General features: G+C 42.2%; 1 protein-coding gene across 2 annotated transcripts in view; it reads left to right on the top strand.

The window, feature by feature from the left end:
- fstl4 (follistatin-like 4) overlaps nt 1–21,841 on the top strand; it is a 404,450-nt gene that overhangs the window by 183,585 nt on the left and 199,024 nt on the right. The window lies entirely within an intron of this gene.

Raw genomic sequence — 21,841 nt, 5'->3', positions numbered from 1 at the left:
AGATATTCCTTTAATTATTACCTCCTGCTTCGATTGAAAGTCCAGTTTAGAAAACTGTTTTATTTTAGATATGTAATCCTCCATGGTAAAAGTGCAAGCAAACAATCGCTGCTCACGCTTGCTGTTTGTTGTCTTCTTCTGCAGCACCGGTCTTCTGCAGTACTGGTAGTCGCAAGAAGGCTCACTAGCGCCCTCTACCACCAGGAGGCGGGAGTAATTTAATGACTCATATTTGACCCGGCGGAAGTGCCAAGCATGCGCTAATTATTTTGCGAAACGAGTTTGACCCGGCTGTAATTCTAGGCAGGCGAATACTATATTCCCGGCGGCAATTCAAGGAAATACGGTATACAATGTTAATATTTGGGTACATGTCCCTTGGCAAGTTTCACTGCAATAAGGCGCTTTTGGTAGCCATCCACAAGCTTCTGCTTGAATTTTTGACCACTCCTCTTGACAAAATTGGTGCATTTCAGCTACATTTGTGGGTTTTCTGACATGGACTTGTTTCTTCAGCATTGTCCACACGTTTAAGTCAGGACTTTGGGAAGGCCATTCTAAAACCTTCATTCTAGCCTGATTTATTTACCACGTTTGACATGTGTTTGTGGTCATTGTCCTGTTGGAACACCCAACTGCGCCCAAGACCCAACCTCCGGGCTGATGATTTTATATTGTCCTGAAGAATTTGGAGGTAATCCTCCTTTTTCATTGTCCCATTTACTCTCTGTAGAGCACCAGTTCTATTAGCAGCAAAACATGCCCAGAGCATAATACTACCTCCACCATGCTTGACGGTAGGTGTGGTGTTCCTGGGATTAAAGGCCTACTGAAAGCCACTACTACCGACCACGCAGTCTGATAGTTTATATATCAATGATGAAATCTTAACATTGCAACACATGCCAATACGGCCGGGTTAACTTATAAAGAGCAATTTAAAAAATTTCCCGGGAAATATCCGGCTGAAAACGTCTCGGTATGATGACGTTTGCGCGTGACGTCACGGATTGTAGCAGACATTTTGGAATAGCACGGTGGCCAGCTTAAGTCGTCTGTTTTCATCGCAAAATTCCACAGTATTCTGGACATCTGTGTTTGTGAATCTTTTGCAATTTGTTTAATGAACTATGGAGACAGAAAAGAAGAAAGCTGTAGGTGGGATCGGTGTATTAGCGGCTGGCTACAGCAACACAACGCCGTCCGCCGCCGCGCCACTGCGCCGCTGTCCTCACCGGTGTCTGGGTTGACTTCCTCCGTCTGCGGGCCGCCGACCGCACCGATGATCGTGGTGAAGTGCGCCGTCGATCGCTGGAACGTAGGTGAGCACGGGTGGTGATGAGCAGATGAGGGCTGGCGTAGGTGGAGAGCTAATGTTTTTAGCATAGCTCTAGCTTCAATGGCGTCGTTAGCAACAGCATTGCTAGGCTTCGCCAGGCTGGACAGCATTAACCGTGTGGTTGCAGGTCCAGGGTTTAGTTCAGTGTCTCCTGAGAGTAGAAGTAATAATAGTATTGTTGATCTTCTGTCTATCCTTCCAGTCAGGGGCATGTTTTTTCTGTTTCTATCCGCAGTTAAGCACGATGCTATCACGTTAGCTCCAAAGCTAAAGTGCTTTGCCGATGTATTGTCGTGGAGATAAAAGTCACTGTGAATGTCCATTTCGCGTTCTCGACTCTCATTTTCAAGAGGATATAGTATCCGAGGTGGTTTAAAATACAAATCCGTGATCCACAATAGAAAAAGGAGAGAGTGTGGAATCCAATGAGCCCTTTTACCTAAGTTACGGTCAGAGCGAAAAAACATACGTCCTGCACTGCACTCTAATCCTTCACTCTCACGTTCCTCATCCATGAATCTTTCATCTTTGCTCAAATTAATGGGGTAATCGTCGCTTTCTCGGTCCGAATCGCTCTCGCTGCTGGTGGGAATGATTGTAAACAATGTGCAGATGTGAGGCGCTCCACAACCTGTGACGTCACGCTACTTCCGGTACAGGCAAGGCTTTTTTATCAGCGACCAAAAGTTGCGAACTTTATCGTTGTTGTTCTCTACTAAATCCTTTCAGCAAAAATATGGCAATATCGCGAAATGATCAAGTATGACACATAGAATGGATCTGCTATCCCCGTTTAAATAAGAACATTTCATTTCAGTGGGCCTTTAAAGGCCTCACCTTTTCTCCTCCAAACATATTGCTGGGTATTGTGGCAAAACAGGTCAATTTTTGTGTCCTGACTTTTGGAATAATTAGGAGATGAGTGCCGGAGGATCATAGGGTAAAAGCAAATCCCAATACCATAAAAAAAACATTTATAAACCATAAGAAGAAGCTTTAAAATGGATCCTGAAACACACGGGGGAGCCAATACAGAGATTTTAAAACTGGTGTAATGTGAGCCCGCCTTCTGGTCTTCGTCATGACACGTGCCACTGAATTTTGGAGTAATTGTAAAGGTGCTGTCACCTTTTTAGGAAGACCAGAAAGCAGGGCGTTACAATAATCTATACGACTTGCAATAAAAGCATCCGTGTTGCCCTGAGAGAGAATCGGGCGAACTGTGGCTATATTGTTAAGATGATACAAACTAGAGCTGTCCGATAGTATCGGACTGCCGATATTATCGGCCGATAAATGCTATAAAATGTGGTATCGGTTTAAAAAAGTAAAATTTATGACTTTTTAAAACGCCGCTGTGTACACGGACGTAGGGAGAAGTACAGAGCGCCAATAAACCTTAAAGGCGCTGCCTTTGCGTGCCGGCCCAATCACATAATATCTACGGCTTTTCACACACACAAGTGAATGCAATGTATAATTGGTCAACAGCCATACAGGCCACACTGAGGGTAGCCGTATAAACAACTTTAACACTGTTACAAATGTGCGCCACACTGTGAACCCACACCAAACAAGAATGACGAACACATTTCGGGAGAACATCCGCACCGTAACACAACATAAACACAACAGGACAAATACCCAGAACCCCTTGCAGCACTAACTCTTCCGGGACGCTACAATATACACCCCCCGCTACCCCAAACCCAGCCCACCTCAACCTCCTCATGTTCTCTCAGGGAGAGCATGTCCCAAATTCCAAGCTGCTGCTTTGAGGCATGTTAAAAAAAAAAAAAAAGCACTTTGTGACTTCAATAATAAATATGGCAGTGCCATGTTGGCATTTTTTTCCATAACTTGAGTTGATTTATTTTGGAAAACCTTGTAACATTGTTTAACGCATCCAGCGGGGCATCACAACAAAATTAGGCATAATAATGTGTTAATTCCACGACTGTATATATCTGCATCGGTTGATATCGGAATCGGTAGTTAAGAGTTGGACAATATCGGAATATCGTATATCGGCAAAAAAGCCATTATCGGACATCTCTAATAAAAACCTATTTTTGTTATTTTTTTACATGTGATATAAAACTAAGGTCAGAGTCGAAAACCACGCCCAGATTTTGATGGTGTTAAAGACAATAATTGTAGTTTTGATATGTGTTTCTCCCTCAGGGTCTCAGGGCCCGATGACTAAGACTTCTTGTCCTGGTTAACCTGTAGAAAGTGATCTGCCATCCATGACTTAATATCTGAAATGCAATTAAAAAGAGTATAAATTGCTTTAAAAGCATATCTTCTATCATTTCACTTTTAGAGTTCTGCAAAAATCCCCAAATTCCGTCGTTATTTTCAATCCGGGTTCGTATGGACTTTTTTTTTTTAATCTAGATCTCTGCGTTGATTTGATCTGCGCCGCTCCTCGCTGAGAGATAATTACCTGCAGCCAGACAAATCGTTAATCATGCCTTAAGTCACTTTTAATTAGGCCGCTTGTAAAAATAGTGCAGCCCTCTGTGATATTGTGATACAATTATACTTTTGCTTCTTACTTATTAAAGCTTATTTACAAGCTGACAACAAGAGCTCAGGGACGCTCTCGCACTTTTCAAGCGTTCTCAAGGTGTTTAATTGGGATTGGATCCGAACATCATCCGTGCTCGTATTATTTAGTAGTGCGGGATGTTAGAAAAGGTTTGATCAGGTGAAATGGGTCAAACGGAGGACAATGGTAGGTACGAGAAACACTAACCTATTTATTATGAACTGTCTGAAATGGACTTATGCTGTCTTTAAGTTGAAGTGGAGTGGTCTTCATTTTTTTTGTTTACATCTAGTGGTCACAATAATTCATGAAGTAAAGCTCATGACGCAGTAAGTTGAATGATGTGGACACGTTTGTTACTGGATACTTTGTAATATGCTTCTGCCATGGAGATTTTGTATGTGTAAGTAATACACAACTATAATTTTTTGGTACTCGATTATATTGACAAATGTGCTGTTTTATTGTTCAATGATTATTACGTATGTTGAGCATGTATGCTATTGTGTGCTTAGCTGTTGTGTAGCTGTTAGTAGCCTATAGTCATGATTAGTTCCCGATCCTAAAGCTACATATCAGTTGTCGATATCGCCGTCGAGTCATGATTAGTTCCCGATCAAAAAGCCATATAACAGTTGTCGATATCAACGTCGAGTCATGATTAGTTCCCGATCCTAAAGACATCTATCAGTTGACGATATCAACGTCAAGTCATGATTAGTTCTCGATCTTAAAGACATATATCAGTTGTCGATGTCAACGTCAAGTCATGATTAGTTCCCGATCCAAAAGCCACATATCAGTTGTCGATATCAGCGTCGAGTCATGATTAGTTCCCGATCCTAAAGCCACATATCTGTTGTCGATATCAGCGTCGAGTCATGATTAGTTCCCGATCCAAAAGCCACATATCTGTTGTCGATATCAGCGTCGAGTCATGATTAGTTCCCGATCCAAAAGCCTCATATCAGTTGTCGATATCAGCGTCGAGTCATGATTAGTTCCCAATCCAAAAGCCACATATCAGTTGTCGATATCAGCGTCGAGTCATGATTAGTTCCCGATCCAAAAGTCATATATCAGTTGTCGATATCAATGTCAAGTCATGATTACTTCCCGATCCTAAAGACATACATCAGCTGTCGATATCAACGTCAAGTCATGATTAGTTCTCGATCCTAAAGGCATATATCAGTTGACGATATCAACGTCAAGTCATGATTAGTTCTCGATCCTAAAGACATATATCAGTTGTCGATGTCAACGTCAAGTCATGATTAGTTCCCGATCCTAAAGCCACATATCAGTTGTCGATATCAGCGTCGAGTCATGATTAGTTCCCAATCCAAAAGCCATATATCAGTTGTCGATATCAGCGTCGAGTCAGGATTAGTTCCCAATCCAAAAGCCACATATCAGTTGTCGATATCAACGTCAAGTCATGATTACTTCCCGATCCTAAAGACATACATCAGCTGTCGATATCAACGTCAAGTCGTGATTAGTTCTCGATCCTAAAGACATATATCAGTTGTAGATATCAACGTCAAGTCATGATTAGTTCCTGATTCTAAAGACATATATCAGTTGTCGATATCAACGTCAAGTCATGATTACTTCCCGATCCTAAAGACATAAATCAGTTGTCGATATCAACATCAAGTCATGATTAGTTCCCGATCCTAAAGACATATATCAGTTGTCGATATCAACGTCAAGTCATGATTAGTTCCCGATACAAAAGCCACATATCAGTTGTCGATATCAACGTCAAGTCATGATTAGTTCCCGATACAAAAGCCACATATCAGTTGTCGATATCAGCGTCGAGTCATGATTAGTTCCGATCCAAAAGCCATATATCAGTTGTCGATATCAACGTCAAGTCATGATTAGTTCTCGATCCTAAAGACATATATCAGTTGTCTATGTCAGTGTCAAGTCATGATTAGTTCCCGATCCTAAAGAAATAAATCAGTTGTCGATATCAACGTCAAGTCATGATTACTTCCCGATCCTAAAGACATATATCAGTTGTCTATGTCAACGTCAAGTCATGATTAGTTCCCGATCCTAAAGCCACATATCAGTGGTCGATATCAGCGTTGAGTCATGATTAGTTCCCAATCCAAAAGCCACACATCAGTTGTCGATATCAACGTCAAGTCATGATTAGTTCTCGATCCTAAAGACATATATCAGTTGTCTATGTCAACGTCAAGTCATGATTAGTTCCCGATCCTAAAGACATAAATCAGTTGTCGATATCAACGTCAAGTCATGATTAGTTCCCAATCGTAAAGACAAATCAGTTGTCGATTCATGATTAGTTCCCGATCCTAAAGACATAAATCCGTTGTCAATTTCATCAAGTCATGATTAGTTCCCGATCCTAAAGACATAAATTAGTTGTCGATATCAACGTCAAGTCATGATTAGTTCCAGATCCTAAAGACATATATCAGTTGTCGATATCAACGTCAAGTCATGATTAGTTCCCGATCCTAAAGACATCTATCAGTTGTTGATATCAACGTCAAGTCATGATTAGTTCCCGATCCTAAAGACATAAATCAGTTGTCTATCAACGTCAAGTCATGATAAGTTCCCGATCCTAAAGACATAAATCAGTTGTCAATTTCTTCATCAAGTCATGATTAGTTCCCGATCCTAAAGACATATATCAGTTGTCGATATCAACGTCAAGTCATGATTAGTTCCCGATCCTAAAGACATAAATCAGTTGTCGATATCAACGTCGAGTCATGATTAGTTCCCGATCCTAAAGACATAAATCAGTTGTCGATATCAACGTCAAGTCATGATTAGTTCCCGATCCTAAAGACATATATCAGTTGTCGATATCAACATCGAGTCACGATTAGTTCCCGATCCTAAAGACATATATCAGTTGTCGATATCAACATCGAGTCACGATTAGTTCCCGATCCTAAAGACATATATCAGTTGTCGATATCAACATCGAGTCACGATTAGTTCCCGATCCTAAAGACATATATCAGTTGTCGATATCAACGTCAAGTCATGATTAGTTCCCGATCCTAAAGACATATATCAGTTGTCGATATCAACATCGAGTCACGATTAGTTCCTGATCCTAAAGACATATATCAGTTGTCGATATCAACATCGAGTCACGATTAGTTCCCGATCCTAAAGACATATATCAGTTGTCGATATCAACATCGAGTCACGATTAGTTCCCGATCCTAAAGACATATATCAGTTGTCGATATCAACGTCAAGTCATGATTAGTTCTCGATCCTAAAGACATATATCAGTTGTCGATATCAACGTCAAGTCATGATTAGTTCCCGATCCTAAAGACATAAATCAGTTGTCGATATCAACGTCAAGTCATGATTAGTTCCCAATCGTAAAGACATAAATCAGTTGTCGATTCATGATTAGTTCCCGATCCTAAAGACATAAATCCGTTGTCAATTTCATCAAGTCATGATTAGTTCCCGATCCTAAAGACATATATCAGTTGTCGATATCAACGTCAAGTCATGATTAGTTCCCGATCCCAAAGACATCTATCAGTTGTTGATATCAACGTCAAGTCATGATTAGTTCCCGATCCTAAAGACATATATCAGTTGTCGATATCAACGTCAAGTCATGATTAGTTCCCGATCCCAAAGACATGTATCAGTTGTTGATATCAACGTCAAGTCATGATTAGTTCCCGATCCTAAAGACATAAATTAGTTGTCTATCAACGTCAAGTCATGATAAGTTCCCGATCCTAAAGACATAAATCAGTTGTCAATTTCATCATCAAGTCATGATTAGTTCCCGATCCTAAAGACATATATCAGTTGTCGATATCAACGTCAAGTCATGATTAGTTCCCGATCCTAAAGACATAAATCAGTTGTCGATATCAACGTCAAGTCATGATTAGTTCTCGATCCTAAAGACATATCAGTTGTCGATATCAACGTCGAGTCATGATTAGTTCCCAATCCTAAAGACATAAATCAGTTGTCGATATCAACGTCAAGTCATGATTAGTTCTCGATCCTAAAGACATATCAGTTGTCGATATCAACGTCGAGTCATGATTAGTTCCCAATCCTAAAGACATAAATCAGTTGTCGATATCAACGTCAAGTCACGATTAGTTCCCGATCCTAAAGACATATATCAGTTGTCGATATCAACATCGAGTCACGATTAGTTCCCGATCCTAAAGACATATATCAGTTGTCGATATCAACATCGAGTCACGATTAGTTCCCGATCCTAAAGACATATATCAGCTGTCGATATCAACATCGAGTCACGATTAGTTCCCGATCCTAAAGACATATATCAGTTGTCGATATCAACGTCAAGTCACGATTAGTTCTCGATCCTAAAGACATATATCAGTTGTCGATATCAACGTCAAGTCATGATTAGTTCCCGATCCTAAAGACATAAATCAGTTGTCGATATCAACGTCAAGTCATGATTAGTTCCCGATCCTAAAGACATAAATCAGTTGTCGATATCAACGTCAAGTCATGATTAGTTCCCAATCGTAAAGACATAAATCAGTTGTCGAGTCACGATTAGTTCCCGATCCTAAAGACATATATCAGTTGTCGATATCAACGTCAAGTCATGATTAGTTCTCGATCCTAAAGACATATATCAGTTGTCGATATCAACGTCAAGTCATGATTAGTTCCCGATCCTAAAGACATAAATCAGTTGTCGATATCAACGTCAAGTCATGATTAGTTCCCGATCCTAAAGACATAAATCAGTTGTCGATATCAACGTCAAGTCATGATTAGTTCCCAATCGTAAAGACATAAATCAGTTGTCGATTCATGATTAGTTCCTGATCCTAAAGACATAAATCCGTTGTCAATTTCATCAAGTCATGATTAGTTCCCGATCCTAAAGACATATATCAGTTGTCGATATCAACGTCAAGTCATGATTAGTTCCCGATCCCAAAGACATCTATCAGTTGTTGATATCAACGTCAAGTCATGATTAGTTCCCGATCCTAAAGACATATATCAGTTGTCGATATCAACGTCAAGTCATGATTAGTTCCCGATCCCAAAGACATCTATCAGTTGTTGATATCAACGTCAAGTCATGATTAGTTCCCGATCCTAAAGACATAAATTAGTTGTCTATCAACGTCAAGTCATGATAAGTTCCCGATCCTAAAGACATAAATCAGTTGTCAATTTCATCATCAAGTCATGATTAGTTCCCGATCCTAAAGACATAAATTAGTTGTCGATATCAACGTCAAGTCATGATTACTTCCCGATCCTAAAGACATATATCAGTTGTCGATATCAACGTCAAGTCATGATTAGTTCCCGATCCTAAAGACATCTATCAGTTGTTGATATCAACGTCAAGTCATGATTAGTTCCCGATACAAAAGCCACATATCAGTTGTCGATATCAGCGTCGAGTCATGATTAGTTCCGATCCAAAAGCCATACATCAGTTGTCGATATCAACGTCAAGTCATGATTAGTTCTCGATCCTAAAGATATATATCAGTTGTCTATGTCAGTATCAAGTCATGATTAGTTCCCGATCCTAAAGAAATAAATCAGTTGTCAATTTCATCATCAAGTCATGATTAGTTCCCGATCCTAAAGACATATATCAGTTGTTGATATCAAAGTCAAGTCATGATTAGTTCCCGATCCTAAAGACATCAATCAGTTGTCGATATCAATGTCAAGTCATGATTAGTTCTCGATCCTAAAGACATATCAGTTGTCTATATCAACGTCGAGTCATGATTAGTTCCCGATCCTAAAGACATAAATCAGTTGTCGATATCAACGTCAAGTCATGATTAGTTCCCGATCCTAAAGACATATATCAGTTGTCGATATCAACATCGAGTCACGATTAGCTCCCGATCCTAAAGACATATATCAGTTGTCGATATCAACATCGAGTCACGATTACTTCCCGATCCAAAGATCTCTTTTGTTTTAGATCTTTGAGTTCAACTCATGAGAAATGGGAGCAAAAACAAAAGTGTTGCATTTATATTTGTGTTTAGTGTAATATGCGTCTGCCTTGGAGACTTTGTTGTTACGTTTTTCTTCAGGCTGGATCCCCCCATAAAAAACCCCCCCCCAAAAAAACAGGACCTAATCTCACAAAATGCAAGTGATAACAAAAATGACAATACTGGCCTGGAGGTACCAGCATAACAACAACAAGCTAATGACGCCATAAGGGGTAGGAAAACAAAATCAATGTCACAGGCGGTAGAGCCGGTGGCACGAATAAACTAGGAGTGAAATTTAGATGGGGGTGGGGGGGAAATAGAAAACTGGAAAGGAATGGTGGTCTCAAGGGGAAGCCAGGAGGACCGATTAGATATCCAAAAACACAAAAATACAAGCGGCCAAAATACTAACAGGCGGAGTTGGCGTGGAAAGCGTGACAAGACTCACGGGAAAGATCCCACAACCACAGGTGTGTCTGGTCAGTAGGGTGGAGATGATTGCAATCAGGTGTGCTCAGTCACTCGCGCATTCCCTTGGAAACCATGGAAACTAGACAGTATGGAGAAAGCAGCAGGGGAGGGACATCAACAGCAGGGGGCACCAAAACAGACATGCAGCATTTGTATGTGTAAGTATTACACAACTATCATTATGTCATAGTTTGTATTGACATGTGTGCTGTTTTATTGTTCAATGATGATTACATATGTCTAGCTTGTGTGCTAGAGTGTGCTTAGATGTTGTGTAGCTGCTAGCTCCTAGTAGCCTATAGCCTAGCACATTGATTTTGTAAATGACTTTAGTAAAATAGAAGAAATTGTGTGGTTAGTGGAGGACTTTTATATGTTAACTGGCTATCCATGTTTGCATAAAAACCCACACCGCAGGACTGCTTGTATCGCACATGATATCACACACAAGCAAACATGCTGCAGGACTGTTTGTATCACACATGAGATCACACACAAGTAAACACGCTGCAGGACTGCTTGTATCGCACGTGATATCGCACACAAGTAAACAGGCTGCAGGGCTGTTTGTGTCGCACATGTTATCACGCGCAAGTCAAAATGCTGCAGGACTGTTTGTATCGCACATGATATCACACAAAAGTAAACACGCTGCAGGACTGCTTGTATTCCACATGGTATCGCGCAAAAGTAAACACACTGCAGGATTGCTTGAATCGCACATGATATCACACACAGGAAAACAAGCTGCAGGACTGCTTGTATTGCACATGAGATCACAGGCAAGTAAACACGCTACAGGACTGTCTGTATCACACATGATATCACACACAAGTAAACACACTACAGGACTGTCTGTATCGCACATGCTATCACATTTAGGTAAACATATTGCAGGACTGCTTGTATCGTACATGATATCACACGCAAGTAAACACGCTGCAGGACCGATTGTTTCGCACATGACATCACGCACAAGTAAACACACTGCAGGACTGCTTGTGTTGCACATGATATCACACACAAGTAAGCACGCTACAGGACTGCTTGTATCACACAAGATATCACACGCAAGTAAACACGCTGCAGGACTGCTTGTATCGCACATGATGTCACACACAAGTAAACACATTGCAGGACTCCTTGTGTTGCACATGATATCACACAGAAGTAAACACGCTGCAGGACTGCTTGTATTGCACATGATATCACACACAAGTAAACACGCTGCATGACTGCTTGTATCGCACATGATATCACATAAGTAAACATATTGCAAGACTGCTTGTATCGCACATGATATCACACAAGTAAACACGCTGCAGGTCTCCTTGTGTCGCACATGATATCACACAGAAGTAAACACGCTGAAGGTCTCCTTGTGTCGCACATGATATCACACAGAAGTAAACACGCTGCAGGACTGCTTGTATCGCACATGCTATCACATATAAGTAAACATATTGCAGGACTGCTTGTATTGCACATGATATCACACACAAGTAAACACGCTGCATGACTGCTTGTATCGCAAATGATATCACACAGAAGTAAACACGCTGCAGGTCTCCTTGTGTCGCACATGATATCACACAGAAGTAAACACGCTGCAGGACTGCTTGTACCGCACATGCTATCACATATAAGTAAACATATTGCAGGACTGCTTGTATCGCACATGATATCACACACAAGTAAACACGCTGCATGACTGCTTGTATCGCACATGATATCACACACAAGTAAACACACGACAGGACTGTCTGTATCGCACATGCTATCACATATGTAAACATATTGCAGGACTGCTTGTATCGTACATTATATCACACGCAAGTAAACACGCTGCAGGACTGCTTGTATCGCACATGATGTCACATATAAGTAAACATATTGCAAGACTGCTTGTATCGCACATGATATCACACAAGTAAACACGCTGCAGGTCTCCTTGTGTCGCACATGATATCACACACAAGTAAGCACGCTACAGGACTGCTTGTATCACACATGATATCACACACAAGTTAACACGCTGCAGGACTGCTTGTATCGCACATGATGTCACATATAAGTAAACATATTGCAAGACTGCTTGTATCGCACATGATATCACACAAGTAAACACGCTGCAGGTCTCCTTGTGTCGCACATGATATCACACACAAGTAAACACGCTGCAGGACTGCTTGTATTGCACATGATATCACACACAAGTAAACACGCTGCAGGACTGCTTGTATTGCACATGATATCACACACATGTAACACGCTGCAGGACTGCTTGTATCGCACGTGATATCACACAGAAGTAAACATGCTGCAGGACTGCTTGTATCGCACATGATAGCACACATTAGTAAACACATTGCAGGACTGCTTGTACCGTACATGATATCACACGCAAGTAAACACTCTGCAGGACTGCTGGTGTTTTACATGACATCACACACAAGTAAACAGGCTGCAGGACTGCTTGTATCGCATTTGATATCACACGTGAGTTTTTACACGTATCTCTGCTTGTATCACACATAATATCACACAAGTAAACACGCTGCTGGTCTGCTTTTATTCCAATGCTGGTTTTTTTTTTTGCTGCTATCGGACTGATATTCGATATCAAAACGGGACTGGGACACCCCTACTTAACTTTCTGACTAACTTACTTAACTACCGCTTTATTCAATATTAAATAACACTGGCATTAACAGCTGTGGCTGTGGGCAACCTACTCATGTAGTGCAGTTATGATGAGTAGTCAGCATCCAGCATTTGTATCTCTCTCTGCATGCACTTTAAAATGTTGTTACTCATGGATTTGTGTGAAAGTCAGCAGGATTCCTTATATCCGATATGATATCACACATTTTGCATGCCAGCTGATATCATCACATCCTTTTTTTTTTATGATATTGGACCGATATAAGGATAGGATAGGATAGGACGATATTGTCATTGCACAAGTACAACGAAACTATGTTTTCAGCACAAACCCGTTCAAGATCACGAGGTGCCCCGTAAAAGATAACAAAAAGGTCAAACGCTGGGGAAAAAGATGAGTAAAATAATACAATCTAGACTGGGCTCCTAAGGGGGAGTTGGGGCCCTGGAGGTCGACTGCTGCTATGAAGCACTGCCAGCCGTCCATCACCCCAAGGGGAAACGAGCGGTGGTGTGGGGGAGGGTGTGTGTGTGGTGTATATGCCCATTGTCAAATCGTAGATTCGGATGTTTTTTTTCCACGAGCAGACATTACAATGACTTGTCTGTTAAGGACGTAATAATAAGTATATAAAGACACCCCTAGTGTAAATGTACATGTCAAATCCAGTTTAGGAGATGTTTATATTTCTTTGTGGGATAACTTGAGTCAAGTCAGTTGAACTTCCTCTGTTGAAACATTTACAGGCTACACTTTATTACGTTAAAGACATTCAAAGATGAACATTTCATTCTTCTCTCTCGACATAAAGCAACGGGGTTGTGTCATTTCCAACTCTCTGCCCTTCCCGTCCCATCTTCCGGCAAATGGGCCCAAAATGAAGTCTTGAGGACGTTTTAATAAGCGAGCGCTTTGACAGAATGGCTCGTTTTGTTGCTGTCGGGGCACCTCCGCCACAAGCGTCTGTCACCGTGGCAACGGCGCTGGCTGCTGCAAGCGCCCATTTAAGCAGAAGATGAAATAATCTAATTGTTTTGTAAAGCAGCAGACCCTGCAGATCGGGGTCGAGCTTGTAGTCTGGGAAGCAATTGGCGAGCAACACCGAGGGCAACGGTCCTTGCTGTAACGCTCACTGTAACTCTTTGATGCAATGCTTACTGTAGCGGCCGAAATGTAAAGCTTATTGTAACGCAGTCCTTCTCAAATAGTGGCGTGGGCACTATTTGGGAAGGGTGCGAGAAACATATGAAGGAGGATATGTAACACTTGACTTCACTGCATCTATGGTGGGAGACGAGGAAAGACCGGTGTGTGGTTTCCTTTAATATTAATAAGCTTACAATGTTATGCAGAAGTACAGTTTTATGGACAGATGGTACTGTGGAGTGTGTGTTTGGGGGCACAATATGTGGGGGCGCAATATTTTATTTTTTCTAGGGGGGGGCGTAACAGTAAATAATTGAGAACCTACTGTAACGGCTGCTATGTAACTCTTACTGTAACGGCTGCATTGTAACGTTTACTGTCACGCTTACCGTGACAGTTGTTGTAACAGCCACTGTAAAGGCCTACTGAAATGAAATTTTCTTATTTAAACGGGGATAGCAGATCCATTCTATGTGTCATACTTGATCATTTTGCGATATTGCCATATTTTTGCTGAAAGGATTTAGTAGAGAACATTGACGATAAAGTTCGCAACTTTTGGTCGCTGATCAAAAAAAAAGCCTTGCCTGTACCGGAAGTAGCGTGACGTCACAGGTTGAAAGGCTCCTCACATCTGCACATTGTTTACACCAGCAGCGAGAGCGATTCGGACCGAGAAAGCGACGATTACCCCATTAATTTGAGCCAGGATGAAAGATTCGTGGATGAGGAACATGAGAGTGAAGGACTAGAGTGCAGTGCAGGACGCATCTTTTTTCGCTCTGACCGTAACTTCGGTACAAGCTGGCTCATTGGATTCCACACTCTCTCCTTTTTCTATTGTGGATCACGGATTTGTATTTTAAACCACCTCGGATACTATATCCTCTTGAAAATGAGAGTCCAGAACGCAAAATGGACATTCACAGTGACTTTTATCTCCACAAAAATACATCGGCGAAGCACTTTAGCTACGGAGCTAACGTGATAGCATCGGCCTTAACTGCAGATAGAAACAAAATAAATAAACCCCTGACTGGAAGGATAGACAGAAAATCAACAATACTATTAAACCATGGACATGTAAATACACGGTTAATGCTTTCCAGCCTGGCGAAGCTTAACAATGCTGTTGCTAACGACGCCATTGAAGCTAACTTAGCAACGGGACCTCACAGAGCTATGCTAAAAACATTAGCTATACACCTACGCCAGCCAGCCCTCATCTGCTCATCAACACCCGTGCTCACCTGCGTTCCAGCGATCGACGGAGCGACAAAGGACTTCACCCGATCATGGATGCGGTCGGCGGCTAGCGTCGGATAGCGCGTCTGCTATCCAAGTCAAAGTCCTCCTTGTTGTGTTGCTGCAGCCCACCGCTAATACACCGATCCCACCTAAAGCTTTCTTCTTTGCAGTCTCCATTGTTCATTAAACAAATTGCAAAAGATTCACCAACACAGATGTCCAGAATACTGTGGAATTTTGCGATGAAAACCGAGCTTTTTGTATTGGATACAATGGTGTCCGAATACTTCCGTTTCAACGATTGACGTCACGCTCATACGTCATCATACATAGACGTTTTCAACCGGAAGTTTAGCGGGAAATTAAAAATTGCACTTTATAAGTTCACCCGGCCGTATTGGCATGTGTTGCAATGTTAAGATTTCATCATTGATATATAAACTATCAGACTGCGTGGTCGGTAGTAGTGAGTTTTAGTAGGCCTGTAACACTTACTGCAACACCCAATGTAACGCTTACTATAACGCTTGCTGTGAAGCTTACTGTAATGCTCACTGAAACGCTCACTCAAACGCTCACTCAAACGCTTACAGTAGCGCTTATTGTAACGGTTACTGTAACAGTTACTGTAATGCTTACTGTAACTCTAACTGCAATGTTTACTGTAATGCTTGCTGTAACAGCGGCAGTATAGCGCTTACTGTAACGCTTACTATAACACTTACTGTAACGCTTACTGTAATGCCCACTGAAATGCTTGTCGTGACGCTGTTTGTAAGGCTAACCGTAACGCTTACTGTGAAGCTCGCTGTAACGCTTACTCTAATGCTAACTGTAACGCTGACTGTAACAGCTTCAGTGTAATGTTTACTGTAATGCTTACTGTAACGGAGGCAGTGTAACGCTTACTGTTACGCTTGCTGTAATACTTTTTGTAAGGCTAACTGTAACCCTTACTGTAATGCTTGCTGTAACACTTATTGTTAGACCTATTGTAACGCTTACTGTAAGGGCTGCAGTGTAAAGCTTATTTTAACGCTTACTGTAACGGCTGCAGCGTAACACTCACATAAAAGAGTTACAGCAAGCCTTACAGTAAGTGTTACGCTGCAGCCGTTACAGTAAGCGTTAAAATAAGCTTTGCACTGCAGCCCTTACAGTAAGCGTTAAAATAGGTCTAACAATAAGTGTTACAGCAAGCATTACATTAAGGGTTACAGTTAGCCTTACAAAAAGCATTACAGGAAGCGTAACAGTACGTGTTACAGTAAGCGTTACACTGCCTCCGTTACAGTAAGCATTACAGTAAACGTTACACTGAAGCTGTTACAGTCAGCGTTACAGTTATCATTAGAGTAAGCGTTACGGTTAGCCTTACAAAAAGCCTTACAAAAATCATTACGGCAGGCGTTACAGTGGGCATTACAGTAAGTGTTACACTTGAGCCGTTACAGTACGCGTTACATAAAAGAGTTACAGCAAGCCTTAAAGTAACGCTTACTGTAACGGCTCAAGTGTAACACTTACTGTAATGCCTACTGTAACGCTTGCCGTAATGCTTTTTGTAAGGCTTTTTGTATGGCTAACCGCAACGCTTACTGTAAAGCTCGCTGTAACGCTTACTGTAACGCTGACTGTAACAGCTTCAGTGTAACGTTTGCTGTATTACTGACTGTGACGGAGGCAGTGTACCGCTTACTGTAACACTAACTGTTACACTTGCTGTAACGCTTAATGTAGTGCCCACTGTAACATTTGCTGTAACACTTACTGTAACGTTTACAGTAACCTTTATTGTTAGACATATTGTAACGCTTTCTGTAACGCTTTCTGTAACGCTTGCTGTAACTCTTTTATGTAATGTTTACTCTAACGGCAAAAGTGTAAGGCCTACTCTAATGCTTACTGTAACGGCTGCAGTGTAACACTGTAACACTTATTGTAACGGCTGCAATGGAACTCTTATAGTAAAGTTAACTGTAACACTTACTGTGAAGCTCACTGTAACGCTTACTGTAGCGGCTGCAGTTTACCACTTACTGTAATACATTTGTGGTAACGGCTGCAATGTAACTCTTATCGTAACGCCGCTTACGTTACGCTTATGTTGGAAGCTAGAAAATGTCAGATGCTTTGCAACGGTCGAGGATTTTTGTGCACGTCATGCCATGCGCCTTTGCAAGACCAGATGAGAGGCTGAAGAGAGAGAGGCGAGTCGTGTGCGCGTGTCCATGGGTTAAAATGTGTGCCTGTTTCGTGATCCCAAAGATCGTCTGGTAGAGTCCCAAAGATCGACTGGTGGGGTCCCAAAGATCGACTGGTGGGGTCCCAAAGATCGACTGGTAGGGTCCCAAAGATCGACTGGTGGGGTCCCAAAGATCGACTGGTGGGGTCCCAAAGATTGACTGGTAGGGACGGCATGGCGTAGTGGGTAGAGCGGCCGTGCCAGAAACCTGAAGGTTGCAGGTTCGCTCCCCGCCTCTTGACATCCAAATCGCTGCCGTTGTGTCCTTAGGCAGGACACTTCCCCTTTGCCCCCGGTGCCGCTTACACTGGTGAATGAATGATGAATGAATGATAGGTGGTGGTCGGAGGGGCCGTAGGCGCAAACTGGCAGCCTCGCTTCCGTCAGTCTAACCCAGGGCAGCTGTGGCTACAAATGTAGCTTACCACCACCAGATGTGAATGAATGATGGGTTCTCACTTCTCTGTGAGCGCTTTGAGTATCTAATAATAGAAAAGCGCTATATAAAATCTAATCCATTATTATTGTTATTATTATTGACTGGTATGGTCCCAAAGATCGACTGGTAGGGTCCCAAAGATCGACTGGTATGGTCCCAAAAATCGACTGGTAGGGTCCCAAAGATTGACTGGTAGGGTCCCAAAGATTGACTTGTGGGGTCCCAAAGATTGACTGGTAGGGTCCCAAAGATTGACTGGTAGGGTCCCAAAGCTCGACTGGTAGGGTCCCAAAGCTCGACTGGTAGGGTCCCAAAGCTCGACTGGTGGGGTCCCAAAGATCGACTGGTAGGGTCCCAAAGATCAACTGGTAGGGTCCCAAAGATCGACTGGTGGGGTCCCAAAGATCGACTGGTGGGGTCCAAAAGATCGACTGGTGGGGTCCCAAAGTTCGACTGGTAGGGTCCCAAAGTTCGACTGGTAGGGTCCCAGAGATCGACTGGTTGGGTCCCGAAGATCGACTGGTAGGGTCCCAGAGATCGACTGGTAGAGTCCCAAAGATCGACTGGTTGGCGACCCCTGGTTGTAATAGTCCGGGACTGACGGTCTTTGTCCAGCTTGATGGTGAAATTAGTTTAATTCCAGGTTTTTTGGTCTCCTGTTGCTGTTCAACAGTTGTAGTAAAAGTTGAAGAGTAAAAAAAAGTCATTCTGCAGACATCAGATGGAGTACCGCAGTGGTTGTCAAACATCTGTTGCTTGTTCCCGTCAAATGTCATTTTCCAGGCAGGATTAAGTCCACGTGCTCATCCCTTGAAGGTGCGGGCGTGTAAATAGAGAGGCGAGGTCTTCTCATGTCGTCTCTCATGCGCGCTCACATGCCACCATGGCGCTGCTTTTAATCACCGCATGGAGCTCAGAGGGATTCCTGGCACACATCGCGGCGCATAGCTAATCCACATTAGGGACTTTGGCTCGCCGCATTAATTCTTAACGGCAGACGAGAGAAAGTGAAAGTGAAAGTAAAGCCAGAAAGAGGGATATAATACAATTGGAACGAATGATCCCAGCGTCCACTCAATTACATTGTCTTGTCTTTCTTTCAACAACTACTCTCGACTTATTGTTGGCAGAATAAATAAAACACGTCGTATTAAATCTTTCAAAGTGTCCCAGTTTCCGGACCCCTGCAGCCATTGTCCGACTTGGCTTTCAAATGTGATCGAGCTAAAACGCAGAAAAAGTCGCTTTTGCTTGGCCGGGGGCCACGAAGGCCAAAGTGTCCAATTTCACCGCTTCCATCTCAACTCATGGGGATGATTGTGACTCACGGCCCGGACTATTCCTCGTCCTCGTCCTGACTTTACGACGAGCACTTTAGGAGGGATTTACTCAAGCGGTGGCAGCTTTCTCTTGAAATAAGAGGCTTTTCACCTGAAAGGGCGCGATTCATAGTGTCTCCCGAGCATTGTCGGGGTACACCTGCTAAAAGAAGTCACGCCGATCTACTTTGAAGTACCGTATTTTCCGGACTATAAGGCGCATTTAAAATCCTTTCATTTTCTCAACTCGACAGTACGCCTAATGTACAGAATAATTTTGCTTGTGCTTACCGACCTTGAAGCTATTTTATTTGGTACATGGTGAAATAATAAGTGTGACCAGCAGATGGCAGTCACACATAATATATACGTGTAGACTGCAATATGTTGGTAGTCATACATAAGAGATAGGTGTAGACTGCAATGTGACTCAAGTAAACAACCCAAAAATTTTATGTTTCATTGAAAATATGGAACATTTCACACGGCGCTCAAAAATCCATCAAAATGTTTTAGTACGACTTTGGTAAGCTATGAAGCCGCACCACTTGATGGATTGTACTGTGCTTCAACATACGAGTATTATTATGGCGTGTGTATAAGGTAAGACGTATTATCTGGCGTTTTGTTCCGCAATAATATGCAAAAGCAACTTTTCTTACAGTCTGGTACCTGCTGATCTGTATTTGAGATCTGCATAAGTCCTGATAATTTGCGCACGTCCGCCTTTGTAGACCGTAGTCGTTAAAGGCCTACTGAAATTAATTTTTTTTATTTAAACGGGAATAGCAGATCCATTCTATGTGTCATATTTGATCATTTCGCGATATTGCTATATTTTTGCTGAAAGGATTTAGTAGAGAAAATCGACGATAAAGTTCGCAACTTTTGCTCGCTGATAAAAAAAAAACCTTGCCCCTACCGGAAGTAGCGTGACGTCACAAGCGGTAGTGCTGCTTACAATTCCCCGTTGTTTACAATGGAGCGAGAGATATTCGGAGCGAGAAAGTGACGATTACCCCATTAATTTGAGCGAGGATGAAAGATTCGTGGATGAGGAACGTTAGAGTGACGGACTAGAATGCAGTTCAAGAGATATATTTTTTCGCTCTGACCGTAACTTAGGTACAAGCTGGCTTATTGGAATCCACACTCTCTCCTTTTTCTATTGTGGATCACGGATTTGTATTTTAAACCACCTCGGATACTATATCCTCTTGAAAATGAGAGTCGAGAAGGCGAAATGGACATTCAGTGACTTTTATCTCCACGACAATACATCGACGAAGCTCTTTAGCATGAGCTAACGTGATAGCATCTGTCTCAAATGCAGATAAAAACAAAATAAATAAATCCCTGACTGGAAGGATGGACCGAAGATCAACAATACTACTATCAGGAGACACCGAACCAAGCACTGGACATGTAAATACACGGTTAATGTGTATTCGAAGCCTGTCGAAGCCTAGCAATGCTGTTGCTAACGACGCTAACTTAACAACGGGACCTCGTCAGAGCTATGATAAAAACATTAGCGCTCCACCTACGCCAGCCAGCCCTCATCTGCTCATCAACACCCGTGCTCACCTGCGTTCCAGCGATCGACGATGCGGTCGGCGGCCCGGAGACGTAGGAAGTCAAGGTGATTTCGCCGCTAGCGCGTCTGCTATCCAACAAAGTCCTCCTTGTTGTGTTGCTACAGCCAGCCGCTAATACACCGATCCCACCTACAACGTTCTTCTTTGCAGCCTCCATTGTTCATTAAACAAATTGCAAAAGATTCACCAACACAGATGTCCAGAATACTGTGGAATTTTGTCAAAGAAAACAGAGCTCTGTGTATTGTGTCCAAAAGGGTCCAAACACTTCCGTGGCCCTCGCGACGTCACGCGCATACGTCATCCTCCAAAGGCGTTTTGAACCGGAAGTTCCCCGGGAAATTTAAAATTGCACTTTACAAGTTAACCCGGCCGTATTGGCATGTGTTGCAATGTTAAGATTGCATCATTGATATATAAACTATCAGACTGCGTGGTCGGTAGTAGTGGCTTTCAGTAGGCCTTTAAGCTACTTCTTTTTCTCTATCTTCTTGTTATGGGACATTCATCCTCCGCTGTTGCCATTTCTAATATAAAGTAGTGTAAAGTTCTTACTTATATCCGTCAGTAAACTCGCCATGAAAGCGCTAAAACATACCGGTGTAGTGAGTTTACATTATTCACCCAAATAGCTTTAGTTATTAGAGAGTTCTGTGTGTCTGAGAGGAGAATCAACATTTGCATTTCAAAATATTGAACATCTCCTGGGAAATTGGTAAAAATATGGCATATTTCTACGTCACAATACCTCACCATCTACTAAATTGTATACCATTTTGAAACAGTTTCTGGATTTAATA

Source organism: Entelurus aequoreus, linkage group LG14 (genome assembly GCF_033978785.1).
Source record: "Entelurus aequoreus isolate RoL-2023_Sb linkage group LG14, RoL_Eaeq_v1.1, whole genome shotgun sequence".
Taxonomy (NCBI): domain Eukaryota; kingdom Metazoa; phylum Chordata; class Actinopteri; order Syngnathiformes; family Syngnathidae; genus Entelurus; species Entelurus aequoreus.
This window is presented reverse-complemented; position numbering and strand designations above follow the sequence as displayed.